This window comes from Halichoerus grypus, chromosome 6, assembly GCF_964656455.1.
Source record: "Halichoerus grypus chromosome 6, mHalGry1.hap1.1, whole genome shotgun sequence".
Lineage (NCBI taxonomy): Eukaryota > Metazoa > Chordata > Mammalia > Carnivora > Phocidae > Halichoerus > Halichoerus grypus.
Window position 1 is genome coordinate 138,063,530 of NC_135717.1, and position 20,631 is coordinate 138,084,160.

The 20,631-nt window shown below is 38.7% G+C and overlaps 1 protein-coding gene and 1 non-coding gene across 5 annotated transcripts in view; one reads left to right on the top strand and one right to left on the bottom strand.

Moving 5' to 3' along the window:
- OSBPL8 (oxysterol binding protein like 8) overlaps positions 1–19,615 on the bottom strand; it is a 156,822-nt gene extending 137,207 nt beyond the window's left edge. For 3 of the 4 annotated variants that reach the window (XM_036099830.2, XM_036099828.2, XM_036099827.2), the window contains exon 1: positions 19,220–19,615. The gene's annotated coding sequence lies outside the window, so the exon portion shown is untranslated. The remainder of the gene's footprint in view (positions 1–19,219) is intronic. The other variant, XM_036099829.2, reaches the window with a different exon arrangement.
- LOC118540588 (small nucleolar RNA U13) lies at positions 1,405–1,504 on the top strand. The gene has a single exon (XR_004919718.2). It is a non-coding gene; the product is annotated as a small nucleolar RNA U13 (small nucleolar RNA).
- Positions 19,616–20,631: the final 1,016 nt, after the last annotated feature.

The window sequence follows — 20,631 nt, forward strand, 5'->3', positions numbered from 1 at the left end:
AAAAAAAAAAAGACCTGCCATTGTTTTTCTGTTTTTGTTTTTTGTTGAAAGATTTTAGGAGGCTGATACTGCTAAAAATTATTCTTTTTAAAATGAGGATTGTGAAACTTTTTAAGTCAAGCTCCTTCAGAATGACTAAAGGGATGACAATCAACATGAGAACAGTCCCTTTAAGTGTACTTCAAAGGCTATATCACTGTAAATAAACATTTTATGTAGAGATGGGAAATTTGCCCATGGTGCATCTGCATTACTCAGATTAAAGATTTGAGGAAGAGGTTCAAAATTTTAAAAAAGTCTCCTATAAAAAGCCCTAAGAGCTCCTATTAAGTAATTGGAAGGGGAATAAAAGTAGCCTGATTCTCTTGCTGAGGGTGTATCTTTTTGGTTATTCAGCTTAGAAACATGCCACCCAACAGCCAGCTATATAGAAAAAAGAATACACACAATAAAAAGTAAATTTAAATTAAAGCTCTCCCTGGGCAAGCTATTGTTGGAGTCACTAGTTTTCTCAATGATTCTTCTTCATACCTTTTTGTGGCTTTGCCTTACTAAAATCCTATTTGAGAAAAAAAAAAAACCCTAAATTTTAAAAAAGAATTTAAGCAAAAAATCAAATGAAAAGGGCGGAGAAATTTAAAATACATAAAAGTGACCAGAAAATATTAGAAAAATAAAAACTAAAGATTAGGAATAAGAGTACATAAAATGTTAGTGGACAAACACACTATGGACAAAAAAGATGAAAACAACTAAAAACAGGTAAAAATTGAAAGGAAATAAAATCAGCAACTTAAGACACAAGAGTAGAAAAACAAAAACTATCTTTTAATCAACATAATATTAATAAAAAGAACATAATGCTAATTCAAGAGCTGAACACCTTCACTCAAAGATTCTTTAAACTAAGGGGCACCTGGGTGGCTCAGGTGGTTGAGCATCCAACTCTTGGTTTCGGTTCAGGGCATGGAATGGAGCCCTATGTCAATCTCCGCGCTCAGCGGAGAGTCTGCAGGAGATTCTCTCCCTCTGCCCCTCCACACCCCCTTTAAAATAAAGAAATCTTAAAAAAAAGGGGGGGCACCTGGGTGGCTCAGTCAGTTAAACGTCTGCCTTTGGCTCAGGTCATGAACCTGGGGTCCTGGGATCAAGTCCGACATCGGGCTCTTTGCTCAGCAGGGAGCCTGCTTCTCCCTCCGCCTCCAGCTCCCCCTGCTTGTGCGTGCTCTGAGAAATAAATAAAATCTTAAAAAAAAAAATTCTTTAAACTAAGACTTCTTTGCCTTCTTAAGTGGTTTCCTGAAAACTTAACACAGCTCCTAGCCTAATACCAATGACTCCTATTCCTAGTACCCTGGCTTTTATAAGATACTTACATGAGAAGGTGACACAATTCCTTAAAAAATGCTGTGCAGTAAGCATGAAGATTGGATGTTCCACACCGTTGTGTGACACATGCCTCCCTCAAACCTTGTTACCACTTCGGCACATTACCCATCTGATGTGGAGAAAAAAGCACTGAGCAGGCTGTAAGCCCCATTTGTCTCATCTGCCATTAGTAGTCAGTGGGTACAACCAAATCCTGACCCACCTATATCCCACACCCCAAAAAAAGTGATATAAATTTTTAGTGCAAAAACTTAATCAGTTCTGAGAAAGCCTTTTTGTTTCTGTTTTGTTTTGGTCAGCACTACCCTAAAAGCATTAGGTATGCCTACTAAGTGAGTACACTAGTAAATGATGGGACATTATTTTTTTGAATCTTGTTTCTAACGTGCTTCCTCCTCCAACTATTGTATTTTTAACTTGGCAAGAACTTCTCCCATGAGGTGTTCCCAGGTGGGTTAAGATAATCACTTTTCATATAAAATTGAAGGAAATGTCTGCCCTTTGAAATCCTAGCATTCCTAAACAAATTTTAGAGCTATGAGAAACCTTCAAGTCAACCACTCACCATCTCTAAATTTTACAGATGAAGAAACTAAAAAACAGAAGGGCTAGTAAGTCCCAAACTAACGTTCTAAGAACAAAATATAAAGTCAATGGAAGGAATTATTAGGAGTTAGCCTCTTAGATTTAAGATGTACTGATTGGTAAAACAAAACAAAACAAACAAAACCTGCAAAGCAGTATAATACTAGTTCTTTTTTTTTTTTAAATAATTAAACATAAAAGTATCCATATAGACAGGGCACGGGGAGTAGGGAGTAAGAAGACTATCTAGAAGAATAATACCAAACTGCTAATAAATGGGCTATTTTGAACATAACGTGTGGTCTAGTAGCAGCAGAAACTAACTTTATGAGTTTCTGTAGCTGCTGAATTTTATAGTCAACACATGTTGATGCAATAACCTAATTTCTTCTTAAAAAAAAAAATTTAGGGCACCTGGCGGGCTCAGTTGGTTGAGTATGCGACTCCTGATCTCGGGATTTTGAGTTGGGTTGGGCATGGAGCCTACCTAAAATTTTAAAAATAAATATAAAATTTAGAAATATATAATTTACCCTGAAAAGAAAATGCATCTTGAAACGGTTTAAGTCTCAATCTCCCTCTCTCCCTGTCTCTCCTCCACCCCACTCCTGTGTGTTAGTCTGTGTGCATATTACCATGCAACTGGGGTTCACCTTCAAATTATCTTAATTTGTCTTCATATTAAATGTGGTCTTCCCTTGGGGCGCCTGGGTGGCTCAGTCGTTAAGCGTCTGCCTTTGGCTCAGGTCATGATCCCAGGGTCCTGGGATCGAGCCCCGCATCGGGCTCCCTGCTCAGTGGGAAGCCTGCTTCTCCCCCTCCCACTCCCCTTGCTTGTGTTCCCTCTCTCACTGTGTCTCTCTCTGTCAAATAAATAAAATCTTTAAAAATAAATAAATAAATAATGTGGTCTTCCCTTAAGAATAGCATAACATTGTTAGAATAATTCTAACAAGTTAAAGTAATTTAAGTAAAAGACTGAATCATAAAATTCATGTAAAGACACTTTCCTTTAGATACACAGTAGTAATAAAAATGTATTTGTAATGAGTAAGAGTATTTGTAATTTAAAAATTATTTTTATATAAATGCATATTGCTAAAGTGGTTTTAATCATGTTAAAAAACATTATTCTTGGTAAGCTAAACATCCTCCCCCCTGCCCCCAACACCCCCCACATAGTTTATTATTTTACTATGGTATTCCTCACAAGATGGTAAAGACAATAAGCTTGAGCTCATTCCTCTATGTAAATTATGAATTTCAGAATCAGTAAGTCCAAATAATGATATTTTATTATAGAGTTATCCACAGACTCTTATGCTGTCCCTCAAGGTTACTTATGGTGTCCCTCAAAGTTATTTATTTCTATTTCCCATAATTATGGAATATTAAATATCTGTCCAAAGAGTAAGGGAGGTCTTAAATGAGTAAATTATATTTCCTTCACTCCTCTCCCTGTTTCTTTTTTTTTTTTTTTAAGATTTTTAACTTATTTATTTGACAGAGAGAGACACAGCGAGAGAGGGAACACAAGCAGGGGGAGTGGGAGAGGGAGAAGCAGGCTTCCCGCTGAGCAGGGAGCCCTATGCGGGGCTCGATCCCATGACGCTGAGATCATGACCTGAGTCGAAGGCAGATGCCTAACGACTGAGCCACCCACGTGCCCCCCCATTTCTTTTTCAACCTGTTGACACTGGTGCCCACCCTTGTAATTCCACTACAATTACACAAAGATCATTTATTGACAAATTTAATGCTTAATTTGCCACACCCTTATTCAAAGACTCTCCTGACCTTCTAGTCCCCTTCACCAATCCTTTTGGGGTTTTCACTAGCTCCCTTCACTCTGTCCAGGACTAGTGTCTCAGGGTTTCATTCTATTGGAGCCTCTTCTCTCTCCCTCACCTTCAACTACCACTTCCATGCAGTTGCTCCCTATCCGTATTACCAGCCTAAAACTTTCTCCTACATTCAAAGCCACATATCTAATGACCTGCAGAAGTTCAAAAACTTTCTGGATGCATCAGAACCATCTAGAGGGCTTGCTCAAAAAAACAGATTTCTGAGCCCCACCTCCAAAATTTTTGATTCAGGGAGTCTGAGCAGAAACCTAAGAATCTGCATTTCTAATTAGTTCCCAGGTGACACACACTTTGAGAACCACTGGCCTACATGATTCTCCCTTAGATAAATTACAGATACCTTAATTTCAACACAACCTAATGGGTCTCCCAGCATCTACCCTGGCTGCCTCCAAACCATTCTTTACACAGCATCCAGAGTGATATTCTAATCTTGATCATTTCATGATCCTTTGTTTAAAATATTCTAATAGTTTCCAAGGGATCTTGAGACAAAAACCAAATCCTTAATATGATCTATCAAGCCTTACATGACCCAACCTCTGCCTACCGCACCACTGTTATCATTCCTTTTTTTTTTTTTTTTTTTAACACTCCAGCCACAGTGAACTCTTTCAGTTCCTAGCAAAAGCCAAGTTCCTTGCTGTTCCAGGATATTTAAACAAGATGTTCTGCCAGAAATATTCTTCTTTTTTTCCTCAGCTCAAGTCACCTTCCTTGGCTCCCCTCCCCCACTAGGTCAGCAAATTCTTATTTCTTGCTCTTAGCACCCTCCATAAGGTAATTACACAGTGAACTGTGCAATTAGTAGTTTATTATCTATTCCACACCTTCCCACACATACATGCTCAAAGAGGTCACATGTCTATCTAGTTCCCACTGAATTTTTAGCCCCTTGCATAGTGACCTGCACTCAAATATCTGTTGAATTAATGGTCTTATAACATTAAATTATTTTGAAACCCCAAAAGGAAAAGTATTATTAAAAAGGGATTAGAAGATTTTTTTTTTTTTACTATCCTCTAATACCTAAAAATGAGAAAGTTTCATTAAACTCCACTATCTGGAAGTTTAAAATCAAGAAAAATAATACCTTCAAAAGGTAAAATGAAATCTTCCTATCACAAGTTCCTGTGCAGCCAGATATACAGATTACTGTTTGTTAACTGCACTAATAAAGTACTAATATCTAAAAGCTATTCACTAATATATAAGTATACAAGGCAGCCTAAGATAATTTTTGCATAAAAATTAATTTACATGTAAACTTGCATCAGAGTACATTCAGACTTAGCAAAAGAGGTAGTTTTAGTTCATGCTAGGAAGTGGGATGGGGTATCTGTCTAGAATTAAACCCATATGTGGATAACCAAAAATTACATAATACGAATATAACCAAGAATTAAATTATTGTGCAAATAAATGTTCTATAGATTCTCATCTCCTTTAAAATGGAAAGAGTATCTGCTGTCTGTAATTCATTCATCAACTCTTCTTCTCTAAAGTGCATGCTAAGTCAGCATGGCACTAACCTAAGTGGCAAACAGAACAGATATAACTATCTTAAGATGTAACTTTAATACAATAGAATTTATAATGAAATAAAGGTTAAACTCCATTCAGAGTAATCATTTTTATAGGCTATTTCAAGTAGTCATCACATAAAACAATTTTGGGACTGCTCTTTTCTAATCACTTCCTTAACTACCTTACAAGTGACATTAGGATAATAGGTTTCATCCCTTTGGTCTGCTTATTTTTAACTAAAAATGGCATTCCTCATTTTGAACCTTAATTTTATGTTTGAGATTTGGTTCAGAGTAACTTCCCATTTTTTCCACAGATCAAATCCATTCTCAAAAGATGTCATTTGCCACCACAGAATGTAGGTTAAAAAAGAATAAGGGAGCACCTGGGTGGCTCAGTCAGTTAAGCATCCAACTCTTTGATTTCCACTAGGGTCATGATCTCAGGGTTGTGAGATCAAGCCCCACACTGGGCTCTGCACTGGGAATGGAGCCTGCTTGAGATTCTCCCTGCCCCCCGCCCCGCCTCTCAAAAAAAAAAAAAAAAAAAAAAAGAATGACACTGAGGAAACTAAGGAAATACAGAAAGAATAGTTCCAAAAGTGTTTTTGAACAACAGTGACATTGTTGAAATAAATTCAAGATAACTGTGAACACACCAATCATCTCTTAGACAAATAAGTTCTACTATATTAATTTAAAAATTGGTCCCATTTCCACTTCGGGCACAATTCATGGATAGGCCTGATCCATGACTTCTGGTTTTCCTGAAAAACAGATGCAGTAAAGCCAAAGCACATTTACTATAAACTAAAAGATTAAGAAATGAAACAATTTAGGAATAAAATCTGGTGGTCTACTATAACATGGATTGCAGAGGTAATATGGCATACTAAATAGAATATGAATATAAAATGAGATAGGCCAAGGTTCAACTTCTTACTTGGCCCCTTAGTAGCTACATGACTGAGCATGCTATTTGAACATGGAGTCTGTACATGAGTAATACCACCAGTAAAATGGTAATAATACCATCTATTTCAGAGCTATTATAAGGATATTACATAGCATATTGTCTGATTGGAATTCTATCCCCTGACATTTTCAAAGAATCCTCATAAGAACCTAAAAGGCTATCTGCTCCAAGCTTTCCATTTTACTAAGACCCACAAGACTAAGTGGATTGCCAAGGTCACACAGTTACTTAGTAGGAAAGACAATACTTTTGGCAAGTTTCTTATTCTCCCAGTGCATCCGTTTACTAAATCAGTTGGTGTTTGTAATGTTATGTTGCCCAAGCCTGTGACAGAGGGTCTCAAAGAGGGTTTCTGAGACAGTAATGAATCAAGACCACTTAAGGGCAGTGCTTACAAATATGATACTGGCAATCAAATATTAATAATTTAGTCCTATATATTAAATGTCTCTCTTGGATTTTAAGTCTTTTTTCTTAAAGTTAGGTATTTTAAATTACAGCTAAAACTACCTGAATATGCATAAATTGTCAGTCTTCTTGAAAGGTTCTTTTCTAAGGAAAGTATGAACCTTGTCTTAAATCAAGATACTAGGAAAAAATAAATGTGTTTCTCATTTTTTAAGTATGGTAACCGCTTATAATAAACCAAAGAGTTATCTAGTTTCCTAAAAGTAAAATTAATGCCCATACTTAGCTAAGAGTTCTTTATCAAGGATCAAAGCTTAAAATGCAAGATCTAAAATTAATTCAAGACAATCTCAAAAAATTTTATTATTGACTTTCTTATTCAATCTCAAAAACAGTTTCTTCATATTTTGATACAGACTAAGAATGGCTTTCTATCTTGGACATGAAAGAAAAATGAGTATCTGAGTGCCTAACTCTGGCCTAGATGCTTCTGGGTTTTGAATTCTAGGTATAAATTACCACAACCAAAGTACTCATCATCTTTAATTTATCATGTAAGTAACCAAGACACATAATTACACTTCTGCATGCCAATTCAAAAAGGATCTAAGAGAACCAACACAGTTTTTAATACTTTAAGAATGACTACCAAAAATGCGAAACTATGGAGATAACTCTCATACTGAAATCCTGTTCCAAAAAGAAAACTGATCAATGTGACAATGAAAAAGTTCTTGAGAATTCTAAAAAAACATGTTTTCTGAATTTAATTGAAATCACAATTTGCCTCATAGCCACAAAATGTATCACTTATTAATTTCAACTTTTGAGTTTGAAGAGGCTAATTACTACTACCATGAATTAAGATGAAGAAAGAAATGAAACCTTACTTGTTAAAATACTAAATATGTTAAATCATCGACCTTTTAAATGAATATTTTTCCTGAAGAATTTTTTGTCAATAATGACAAAGTATTTTTTTTTAATTCCTACATCGTAAATTCTTGGGAAAATGAAGATATAAAAACCATAATTTCCGAAACAACCAAACCTTTGGAAATAGTCAAATATTATCTATATAATGCTAAAGATCATACTTTAAAATTTCAGGAAGAATAAGAAAAAATACCAAAACTATAAACATAATCAAAATTATAAAGGATACTGTAATGAGCCAATCAAGAAGGAAATTAATCATGACAGCAGATATCTGAAAGGAATAATGTTAAGGATATGTGAAAAAGGTAAAGCAGGAGACCTAAGGTAAAGCAACTGCTACCTAATCTAATCTCTGAATTCTAAAAATAAAGAGTTTCACAGAAAATAAAAGAAGTTCACAAAAGAACCAGTAAATAGATACCCACCTCATTAGGGAATACTTACAACACTGACTTCCTCTATATTAGGCAAATAAAGAAACTGCACAAGAGCCGACTTATTTTCTAAGCTACTTTGAATTTCAATTAAGTATTTACTATGAAGGTCCTATAATATCTTATATAATCAGGCCAAATCTGGGGGTTTAACAAGCCTTCCGAATCACAACCCTTCTGACAGATTTCAACTGCAAAGTAATCAGCATTTCTTAAATCTGGATTGTAAAAACTTCTGATTGCAGTAGAATTATGACTCTAATCATAGACACACATTCCAGCAGTAGAAACCAGAGCTATAGAAGAAAGAATTACAAAGTCTCATGAGAGAAGACTTAAAAAGATTAATGGGGAAATGCAGCAATACCACAGAGGAGAGGGGAAAGAAACAGATGAATTTAAATTTATTTGCCCAGGATAATTTACAATCAATGTGGTACCTAAAGATTCAGGAAAGGAGAATGGGAAATAAAAAAGAGAACAGGTTAAAGAAATTTTATAAGAATGCTGGAAAATTTTTATGAATATAAAATGAAAGGAGGAGATGAAAACTAAGGCCTTCAATGAACTAGCTAGGCAATTTAAATCCAACACAAAGTATCAGAGATTATAAGGTAGAACAGAAGGAAAATAGAGAAAAATATCAGTAACTACTGAACCAAAGTAGCTATAACAATTAAGGCAGAGAAGTAAATAAAGGATAATACCTCACCCATCTGGACACAGTTAAGAAACTGAAAATAAGAAAAGATATCTCAATAACCAAAATATCACAAGAGCCATGTGATAAAGCTAACAGGCCATTCTCTGGAGCAAAGTCACTATTTTATGCACAATTCTAAATGGTCCTTTTCAGTTTCCAAGTAGCAAAGCAGAAATGGCAAGAGACTCATAATGACATGTGCAAATTGGGGTAGATGACAACAGAAAAGGAATCAGAAAAACTAAGAGGCAAACAAGAATTCAAAAAGAGTACAAGTTTTAGGACCACCTGACATAAAGACATAAACACCTATATAAATCAATAGCTAAGGAACACCACTGTATTTTAACTGTATCATGATCATAATTCCCCTGAATATGCCTACCTTTAAAAAAAAAAGCTCAAAAAAATTAAAAAATTAAAAAAAAACAGTTCAATAGTTCTATATACCTTATGCTAGAAAAGGACTCTAATAAAAAATGGTGGACTAAATATAAAATTTCCCTCCAGTTACTCCAACTAACCCACTGAAATAAAAACAATTCATACAGGAAAAAAAAAAAAAAACCCCATAAGAGCAAATAAATTTAAAACTGGAGATAGGGGTAGAATGTGTGTATGTGTATGTGTGTATATAGATAGATAGACAGATAGATATAACAAGCAGAGAAAACTACACCCTTGTTATACCTTATAAGAGATGCAAAAAGGTGGGAACCCATATGTCTGGCAGGACCCCAAAGAGGCATGATTGCAAACTAAATGATACAGCAAAGGGTGAAAATAATAGGGCCAAAAATAGAATTAAATATTACTTGACTGTATAAGGAACAACTACATTGCCCATCCCCCATCTCCATCTCCAAGCAGCACCTAAACAACTGACATTTACCCCAAGCCAAAAAGATACTTCTCTGCTTTTCTCTAAGATAAATGAATGACTATAAGACTAAAGTGGGGATGCTGGCAAAGTAATAAACCCTTTTCATCTGGCATTTAGAGGGCCCACAAGCTGGAAGCTAGCTCTTACCCTAAAACAATGTTTGCCAATAGAGAGGCCCTACTGTCTAGCCTCTTAAGTGCTGTGGCTAGAATTCCTACTTAAATGAAAAACTAATACGGAAAACAGTCCAAGGAACAGGGTGGTAGAGGGGAGACCCAGACCAGAAACCTAGTCCTTCTTTCTGAATCATGAATGGACAACCAGGAAACATCAGGCATATAAGGAAAACTAAGCATGAAAAGTAAGAATTACAAAAACAAACACAGAAAGTGACCAGAGTGGAAAACAGATAGTTGAGGAAACACAAGATACCTTTTTTTTAAAGATTTTATTTGTCAGAGAGAGAGAGAGCGCACGCACACACACACACAAGCAGGGGGAGCAGCAGGCAGAGGGAGAAACAGGCTTCCCACTGAGCAGGGAGCCTGATGCCAAGACTCAATCCCAGGACCCTGGGATCATGACCTGAGCCGAAGGCAGATGCTTAACGACTGAGCCACCCAGGCATCCCCACAAGGTATCTTTCAAAAATCTATTTTACATATTCTAAGACTAAAGACAGTATTACAACTAAAACAGAAGAGAATGATAGGAAGAAAAGAAAAAGAGAACAAGAATATTCATAGATTACCTGCCCCCAAAAAAATCAGCCAAAAAAAACTAGGGGGGGGGGGGAATTCCCCTGAACAGACAGCAAAGAAAATCATAAGATATGAAAGTAAAAATGAGACAAAAAGGATCAATCCAAGAGAGAATATCTACTTACTGAAGAGCAAATAGGCAAAGTGAAGAAAGGTATCAAAGACATAATAGATGAGAAGTTCCTCGAGTTGGAAGAATCTCATTTAGACAATAAGGACAACTGAGTGCCTAGAACAAATAACCAAACAAAATAAAAAACCTTTATTCAGACAGAATAAAGTACAGATCACCTGAGGGCGCCTGGGTGGCTCAGTTGTTTAAGCGACTGCCTTGGGCTCAGGTCTTGATCCTGGAGCCCGGGGATCAAGTCCCACATCGGGCTCCCTGCTCAGCAGGGAGTCTGCTTCTCCCTCTGACTCTCCCCCCTCTCATGCTCACTCTCCTATCATTATCTCTCTCAATAAATAAATAAAAATCTTACCAAAAAAAAAAAAAAAAAAGGACAGATCACCTTAAAAAAAAAAAACCCACAGTGAATTAGATGACATATGGCTTCTAATCAGCATCCCTGGATGCTAGAAGACAACCAAGCAATGCTTTCTGAGTTCTAAAGGAAAATTACTTGCAACATACAGTACTGTGCCCAGCCAAGCTATCAGTCAAATATTAGAACACAATGAAGACAACTTGTCTTCATAGAATAATTCAGAAAGTTTGCCTCTCAAACACACTTTTTCAGGAAGTTACTCAAAAACGCCAGGAAAAAAGATCAAATAAATTTAGAAAACAAAGATCTAAAATAAAATGGATTCAATTCAAGAGTACAGCAAAAGGAGGTTCCCAGGAGAGACTTAAAAGTCCAAACTGAGGCAGAAGTAGAGGCAACTCCAGAAAAATAGGGAACACAATATAAAACGCAATATGCTGAAGAGTTGAGGGGGAGGGGAAACTATGATAAAGGCATACAAGAAAAAGGGTGGTTAGAAAGACCAAGAAAACAGGAAGTCACATCCAATTTTTTTTTTTAATTCAATGGCTAGATTTTGAGCAGTTGATAAAATAAGTAAAATAAAATCCACTAGACCTTGATGTTATTTTTTTTTTTTTTTTTTTTTTTTTTTTTTAAAGATTTTATTTATTTGACAGAGAGAGACACAGCGAGAGAGGGAACACAAGCAGGGGGAGTGGGAGAGGGAGAAGCAGGCTTCCCGCCGTGCAGGGAGCCCGATGCGGGGCTCGATCCCAGGACCCTGGGATCATGACCTGAGCCGAAGGCAGACGCTTAACGACTGAGCCACCCAGGCGCCCCTAGACCTTGATGTTATTATAGACATGTTTCTTCAGGTGGCCCAAGGGCTGCTTAATATAATCTGTAGAAATCATAATCTGGGCATACTACCCGGCCCAGCAGTAACTAATATTTACATAGTCATAATATTGAAACTATTTATTGTTTTTCATCCTTTAAAGACAATCTGTGGACATGACAGCCGGGATTACAGATGGGGGAGGGGGGGAAAGGGTGCAATGTGTTTAGGCAATAAGTTTGGAAGGAAAAGAAAAAATTGAAAATTCAGATAATGTTTAAATTGATAAATTAAGAGGTGCAGATCAACATTCAATAGACTGTGTTTTATAAAAACAACAGAGCTTCCTTTGTTGCATATTCGCAAACAAACCTCCCCCATGAACTCCACCCATCTCCTAAGAGGAGAAAAAGTTTTTTAAATAAAGATAAGTGTCTTTCAGCTTAAAACAATTTATTTCAGGTTAACTCAATTTTTAAGGCAGTGGTTCTCTACCAGGGGCGATTCTGCCCCCCAAAGGACATTTAACAATGTCTGGAGACATTTTTGGTTGTATAATTAAGGGGAGATGCTACTGATACCTAATGGATAGAGGATCAGGATGCTGCTATACATACCACAATGCACAGGACAGCCACTCACAGCAAAGAATTATCCAACCCAAAATGTCAATAATGCCAAGTTGGAGAAATCCTGCTTTAAAGGAACTTTTCAGACTTTTATAGAAAAATGTTTAGTTTCTCACAGCTCCTCAATCTTATAATGGTATCTGGGCATAGTAGGAAAGTTTACATGGGTACAGGAAGTGTTTATGATTGATCTGAATGTAGATTCATGGACTGCCCTCTGTGTCCTCATGGGCTTCAGAGGTTTAGGAGAGTCATAATGGCACATTCTGATGAATATATTTGAACAATATCCAGTGGATCTATTAACTTGGCCCCACCTCAGCTCCTGTTGGTATGGATAGTCTTGGGAGCTCAACTACCCATTCTATGCAGCCCATGCTTACAGTAATTTTACACAATTAAAATTTCTCATTAAAATAACAATCTGTTGTGGGTACTCCTCTTTGGTGCACAATTTTCTTCTACATGGTAATTTAAAGTCTCTAGATCCTTCCACCCTCTACGTGCCCCAAGTTCCTTGGATTGGAAAAAAGAAGTTAAATAAAGAACACCTGCTTTTCTGTCACCTCTACCCACAAGTGAAAACACATCATTTCCATTCACATTCCACTAGTAAAAATCAGTCACATACATGGCTCCACCTAGATGCAGAGAGGGATGACAAGGATAGAGGAGAGAATGACAGAAATGCATGCCTGGCTGAGCAACTATTTCCCAGTCTTAACTGCACTACAGCAAAAGGAAACACATTTTGGTGGGCATTGAGATGAACCTGCAGCTGCCCTCCCCCCCAACCATTACTGCATGGTCTCTCCCTTCACAATAGTAACCTAATAACAAGCTTGTTTGCTCCCACTCTGTTAATTTCTATTTCTTTCACTAGGATTTTGTGAGAACCTCTAGATCTTTTTCATACTACCTAACCACCACGGGAAACTCACAAGGTGCAGCTCTGGGCCTTACTCTGCCTCAGTACACCATCTTCTTCCACTACTGACATATCATGTCTGCATCAGACCAGGTACTGGGCAATAAGCTAATTAAGTGGCTGTACAGGTTGTGAACTTAAGCAGTCTGGCTCCAGAGCCTGTGTTATTCTGCCTCTTTAGATTTCTAAAATAACAGGCAGTAAGAAAGTCCTTCCAGAATCATTTATAAAGCATCCACATCTTGCAAAACAGTCTAGGAACTATTACAAATTCCCCACTATGATGCATAGCACTATTTTTCTTTACTTCTGGATTGCTGATTTTAAATATTATAGTCAAAACAATAGGCAAAATTATACAGTAAGCAAAGCTGCTCTCTAGTACCCCTCCACCCCACTCTGTACTTTAAAAATGTACCCGTGCAGGGGAACCTGGGTGGCTCAGTCGTTAAGCGTCTGCCTCCAGCTCAGATCATGATCCCAGGGTTCTGGGATTCCGCCCCACATCGGGCTCCCTGTCCACGGGAAGCCTGCTTCTCCCTCTCCCACTCCCCCTGCTTGTGTTCCCTCTCTCGCTGTGTCTCTTTCTGTCAAATAAAATCTAAAAAAAAAAAAAAAATGTACCTGCGCCCTCACGTCCAAGGCATTCCACCTCCTTACTCCTACTCTGTAATAATGTTAGAGTGGACTGCTCTCTCCCCAGATCTACCATACTCCCACCCCATCAAAACTTACATACCCAGACTGCATAATTTCCACAGGGGCCAGAGCCAAGAATTCTTTGTAAGAAACTATGTAATCTGATAAACTAGTCCTGCTAATATGTGGCACTTGGCAGCCAAAAACAAGTTACTTTAATGGTGGAAATTTCAACAGATTTCAATTACATAGATTTGTGACCCTCAAATATCACTATATAAAGCCTATCCACACCATGTCTATGCATCAGTCTTAGAAAGTATGAATTCTAAAAATTTTAACAAGTCACCTTAAAATACCATATTTACTATGTTGTTATATTTCCGGTTTAGTTTGGAATTTCCTGGTGAGAAATTGGCAACTGAACGAACAATAAAGAATTTTTTGCTTTACTATAAATATTTTCAAGGTTTAAAAAATAAGATGTCAAATACATGTGAAATTAAAAAAAAAATCGAGGCTATACAGCATCTTATTACAAAGTGTATTTTCATCAAATCATAGCTGAAATAGACTCAGATCATGAAGGTCAAGATTTGTCACAAGGGGCAACTGCAAATAAACTATACAAGGCAGTATAATGTGGTGGGTAAAAGGACAGGCTCTTAAATCAAAGCGCAGGTTAAACTTCTAATTCAAATCCTTTTGGTAGGCTCAACCACCTGCTACTTAGCTTCCCGGTGACTTAGGTTTAGTCCAAATCCTGGCTCCACTATCTACCACTTAATCTCTCAGTGCCTGAGGTTTAATAAAGGAAAAAAAAAAATCTGATGCAGAGGGGGAGGTGTTCATTGTGAGGATTAAATGTGATAACATAGCAAATACTTCTAAAGTAGTAACTGGTACATAGTAATCAACACATAGTAGCTATTATTTTATTATTATTATTATTACCAACAATGCCTACTAAGACACCTTCAGGGGCTATAACAATATCCTTCTGAATCTATCATGTTAATAACCCTAAATCAAAAAGTTTCTCCTTTTTATCTGAAAAGAGTCTTCAAGCTCAAAACCATTTCATCTTTTTTTCAGGCTTTTGTGAATATGGAAGATGGTGGCTAAATGGCTTCTTTTTCATTTTAAGACTCAAGACTCTTTTTACTTTTTTTAATAATTCCCTTCCAAATATTATACACAAGATAGACTGCTCCGTGGATTATAAACACTACAAAGAGTTCACAAAGAATAATGAAATTTTGAGATTCATAAAAGAACAGCTACCAGAGCAAAAATCTTAGATAAGAAATGATGCAGAAGTCTATTAGCCCGTTCAAAAAATATTGAATTCTAAAATAAAGCACAGCAGGTAGAGATCCTTCATGGTTTATAGTCACTCGAATCACTAAAAACATATAGAGGATACTTCTGGAAAATCCCGTTTCTTCACAACAATGAACAGATGGCATGATAGGCATGGGCAATTTCTTCAAAAACAAAATCTGTAGAGAAGAAATACCTAAAGGCTCAGATTTTCAGCCACACACATCCCTTACTTAAAGCTTTAAAAATCTGAGGCATCTAGCATTTTTTGTAGTAACATTAAAGTAAAAAAGTTAAGCTTCATTTCTATCAGAAAACATTATGCTTGAAAGAAAACTAAGCATCTACAATTTTGATACAAATTTAAAGGTAATTTAAAGGGTCAACTCAAAGGTCAAGTAGATATTAGAGTTCATGATAAATATACCAAAATATGTTTTTAATAATCTAAAAACAAAGATCTATTTCTTTTTGAAAGTGAGAGCAAGTGAGCATGGTGGGGAGGGGAAGAGGGAGAGAGAGAATCCCAAGTAGGTTCCATGCCCACTGGAGCCATTGGGCTTAATCTCACAACCCTGAGATCATGACCTGAGCCAAAATCAAGAGTCAGACGCTCAACGAAATGAGCCACCCGGCGCCCCTGACAAAGATCTATTTTAAACAATTTAACGTAACGTCCTCCTATGTGTTAGATCACCTCCATATACATTATGTAACTTTATTCTCCCAACAACCACATGGGATAAGGATTATTATCCTCCTTTTACAAATGAGGAAACTAAGGCCCAGTGATTTGCCTACACTTGCTTGTATAAGATTTAATCAGAAATCCAATTCAAATTTTCTGACCACCCTCCTCCCCTCCCCCGCCGGTTTGATGCTCTTGCTTTCACTATACCACTGTCACTTCCACAATTCAAGTACTCTAAATCTTAGTTCTTATAAAGTGTACCAATCTTCCCATCTGGGAGAGGCAACAGTTGTAAGGGGAGAAGAAAAATTATTCATAATGTCACCACCAAAGGGGAGAAAAAAAGTTATTCATAATGTCACCAAAAAAAACCTCACTGTGCTTATTAATCCCACATGATTACCCAGTCCAATGTAAATGCTTTGTTCATGCTGTCTACCCCCTTAAAACACCTGCTTATCTTCAGATACACAGCTTTAAGCAAAACCTAACTCAAGAATTACTTCCCCTAAAAGAGCTTCCCAATTGTGACCTGCTCCCTTCCTCCCAATCCAACATCCTTACCATCTCACTCCTTGTATCTATTTTGGACTACATTATCACACACTCCTCTTCGTTCTCCTGTCATATATATGGAACTGCATTTTTTTCATTCAGTAACTATTAAGCATTTGAAGAGTCAATGGTGAACAAAAAAGACAGGCCCTTGCTATCACAGATGACTCACGTCGTTTGCATCTCTTAAAAAGGTAAAAACAACTTAGGGTATAAGAGTATGATGTTCTACGACAAAGATTCCTCCCCTGCAAGGTCTCTGAAGAAAGCTTTCTCCCTTGCATACTTGATAACATTTTTCAGGGAGGAAAAATTCTTTCTAACATGTCTTTCAGGTGAGACCTTCAACTTCATGCCTTCAAAGAAATATGAGGAAGTGAGGAACCAAGGTAGAAAGAAGGACAGATCTAAAATCTTTCAAGGGTTTCCAACATACAAACGTGAAATCTACATCTACACATTAGTGCAGACATCCCTTCCTGAGTCCCATCCACAAGAAAATGATACTTCGCTACAACTGCTCCAATCAAGCATCTCCACTAATCTTGCACCAGGCAGCTTCACTAATGCAGTACCCAGAGACTTTTCAATTCAAGTTGTATTTATGGATTACATGTATATCATATTCGTAAAAATAAGGAAGGACCTATGTCCTTCTACTTTTGAATCTCCTGATACTCCAAGATCGTTGCTATAAATGTGTTCATCTTTGGATATTACAAATATTCAAATATAACACTTCAGGTACTGCTATTAGCATAAGACTTTTCCACAAAATCAGAAAACTACATCTAAGTATCAATTCCTTATTCTGTCACTCATGCTCCAAGTAACCTGCTCTTGAAGGATTATTTATAAACCAAAACAAGTTTAAATGTACTAAGAGTACTCACTAAAGAAATTCTGCAATTTGTCTTTTAACAAGACAGATCCTTTTGTAATCAAGATTTGGTAAAATCATAATTTTATCATTTTTTTCTTAAATCAAAACTAAAACATAACTTCATTACACAGAATTGTATATTTATCCCCACAGCATAAGGGTTTTCAATTAAAAAATGAACCAAGAAACTAGATCTTGCCAAATTTATAAGTGCCATAAATGTGCTGCTGTAAGAAACATATTTGATTGACTCTAAAATGTAATAATACTCTAACTGAAAAAGGACAGCAGCACCTTTTCCAGATCACAGATACCATATTAATATTCAACAAGAAAGAAATAAACCATGACCCTTTTTAAAAACCAATTCTAAGCAGCTGTGTACAATGTATTGTGGCTCAAACGGTTCACGTGGAATTTGACCGCAACAACCTAATCTCCATAATTAAAGACCTAAAAGGTAGTTCTTATGTTTCATCTATTCCCTTTCCCAGTACTTTGAACAGGTATATTGTAGTCATTCCATACATAGTTGCTATCAAAAAAGGGGTATAAATACTTGAAATTAGCTGTACTTTCTATAAAGGACAAACTGCATACCCTTACTCTCCCTTTCCCAAACTGTTTTATAAAACTAGCATGATCTTAATTTCACTGTAAAACGGGTTTCTAGCAAGCATAAAAATTTACCATAGTCTCTCAACATGATCAACTTTAGACAACACCTGATGGAATGGAGAATATCTAACAAGCAATTCACCCACGTCCCTCTACAATCCTTGCTTTCCTTGGAATCCTAAGGGAGGCAAAAACTTAAATGATTATCTGAAAAGACCTAAAATGGCACTAATCTGAGGCTAAGTTTCAGGAGAAGTTAATTAAAACTAATAACCCTACTATAGTATTCTCATACTAATTATAAGTCACTCAAGTCCTCTAGCATTAGGAAGGCAAAAACTTAATTATAATTATTTAACGCAAATATGCTTATACCATCATCAGATAAGTTTTCCCATCTGTTTGAGGAGCCCAAGTTATCTATCATTTCAGACAGTATTTAGATAAAATGAAATTAGGCAAGTTCCCTAACGCAGATGTCTCTCATAAAGACGAGGGTTAAATGACTTTTGTGAATGGAAAATCTGCATATACTGTTGCTTCACTCAGTTGGTCTTGAGTGGGTGGCTCAATGAACCAGAAGCGTGCTCCATGTGAAGCTCCTTAGAACCTGATTTCACTCTTGAGAAAGGGCTTAGAAACAAACATTACATTCAAAAGTACAGCAAAGGCTTCGTCTTCCTCCTACAAGTCGGCCACAGGAACTGAGTTTAGAGGAACGACACCGTGTCACTCGGCTCTGCAAGGGCGGGTGCGGTCTGCGGTGCGCGGTACAGCCTCCTCCGGGGCTGTCATAGGAAAACCGGAGCCTCGCCTTAACCGCGCCAAGTGACAAAGCACGAGCTCTCCCCCGCGCGGGGGCTTCCGGCAAGACCCCGCGGTCCGCCCAAACTTCGCGAGGAGGCACTCAGGGCGGTCAGAATGCTCTTACCACCCCCGCCCCGACGCGGCTTTGTAAGGTTTGCACACGCACGTACTGTGGGCCCCAAAACACTCCACCCCCGCCGGCCTTTGGAATCCCCCACTCCACAAGGGAACAAAGGACCCAAACAGGAACTCTCCGGTGCGGGGAGCCCCCGCCGGCCCGAGCTCAGAACGTGGGGATAAGGGGGTGCAGTCGCCCGGAGAGGTGCAGACCCGTCGCCCCCCCGACTCAGGAACCGGCGTGACACTCACCGGTGCGGAACCCCCGGAGAGGCGGGGAGCAGGGGGCCGATTCCTCCGGGGCCCTGCACGCGCCCGGGCGGACCCCAACTTCTCTCGGCTGCTGTCGCCGGCGGCAGCTAGGGCGCGAGCCCAGACCGAGGGCGCTGGCTCGCCGCCGCGAAGGCGCTGCCGGCTCTGCACGCGAGGGGGGCGGGAACTCCGGGCCCGCGGTCCTCCCGCCAGGGCGGGCTCCACCTCCCCCCTCTTCTGCCCGATACTGACTGCGGCTACTGCCGCGGTAAAAACTATCGCTGCAGCGGCGGCTCGGGCTACCGCTCCCACGACCGCCCGGCCCGGAGCGCGTCGCGGCCTAATGTTGTCATCGGCCGCGTCGCCGCCTCTCTGAGCACCTAGAGCCGCCAAGATCCTTCACATCCGAGCTCCCTCCCCCTCCAGGCCCCGCCCCCCCCCAGCTCGCGGGCTCCAGCCAACCCCCCTTTCCCGTCACATGACCGCGCGCGGAGGCGGTCGCGGAGACGCCTCCCCTGCGGGTCAGGCGTGAGTCGCGCGGGAGCAACTGTCAACACCTTGTTCTGCCAGAGACTTACCGCCGCAGAACTGCCTCCGCACACCCGAAGGCGGCTTCGGGATGCGAGCCCACCGCCGCCCGCTCCACGTCTGTGACCTGCTGAGGCGAGGCCTTCTGGACCGGTCTTACAGGGCCCTGCCTAATCTGAGGAGACTGCACAATGCAGCTCCCTGGTCAGGACTTAGGACCCCGCGCCCACTCGGAGGCTCGGAGGCCCGGAGGCGCGAGCATGACACCCGCCTCCTCAGCCCTGGCTGTGGCTAAAGTTTTAGCCAAACAAAGGAAAAAAGAAGGCATCGTGGTGTCTGGCTTAAAAAGCAGTAACGAATTGTTCCGATTTCTAGTAGCACGTTAATTGTGAATTTAATTTACTGTTTTCCTCATTAGAGGTTTTTATTTTTGAGGAAAGGATGGTGCGTTTCAATCACGCTGGGATGAAAATAGCCTAGCAAACTTATTTTTGTTCCTAGTCAATTTCAGCATCCTTCGTGCCGGTTTTACAGTCATTAAGTCTTACAATGTGTTAGGTTGGTGGCAGTTTAAACAGATACACAGGATTTTGGCAATTTGTTCCATTTTTTAAAATAAAGACTAATCCTTTTTTTTTTTTTTTCCCCAAGTACCTTAACTTTTGGACATACCTTTTGCCTTCCTTTTAAAAGGAACTCTGTCCCCCACCCCCCAACCCTGGTGAGGAGAAGAAAAGAATATGCTGGTCACCAGAGGAAAAGCAACAATACAGAAATGAGGGAGGTAGAAAAGCAGAAAGATCATAATCAAACCCTGCTAACAATGAAAGCACATGAGAACGTTTTCTCAGTTTGTAAGTCATTTTTCCTTCTAGCCCAGAACT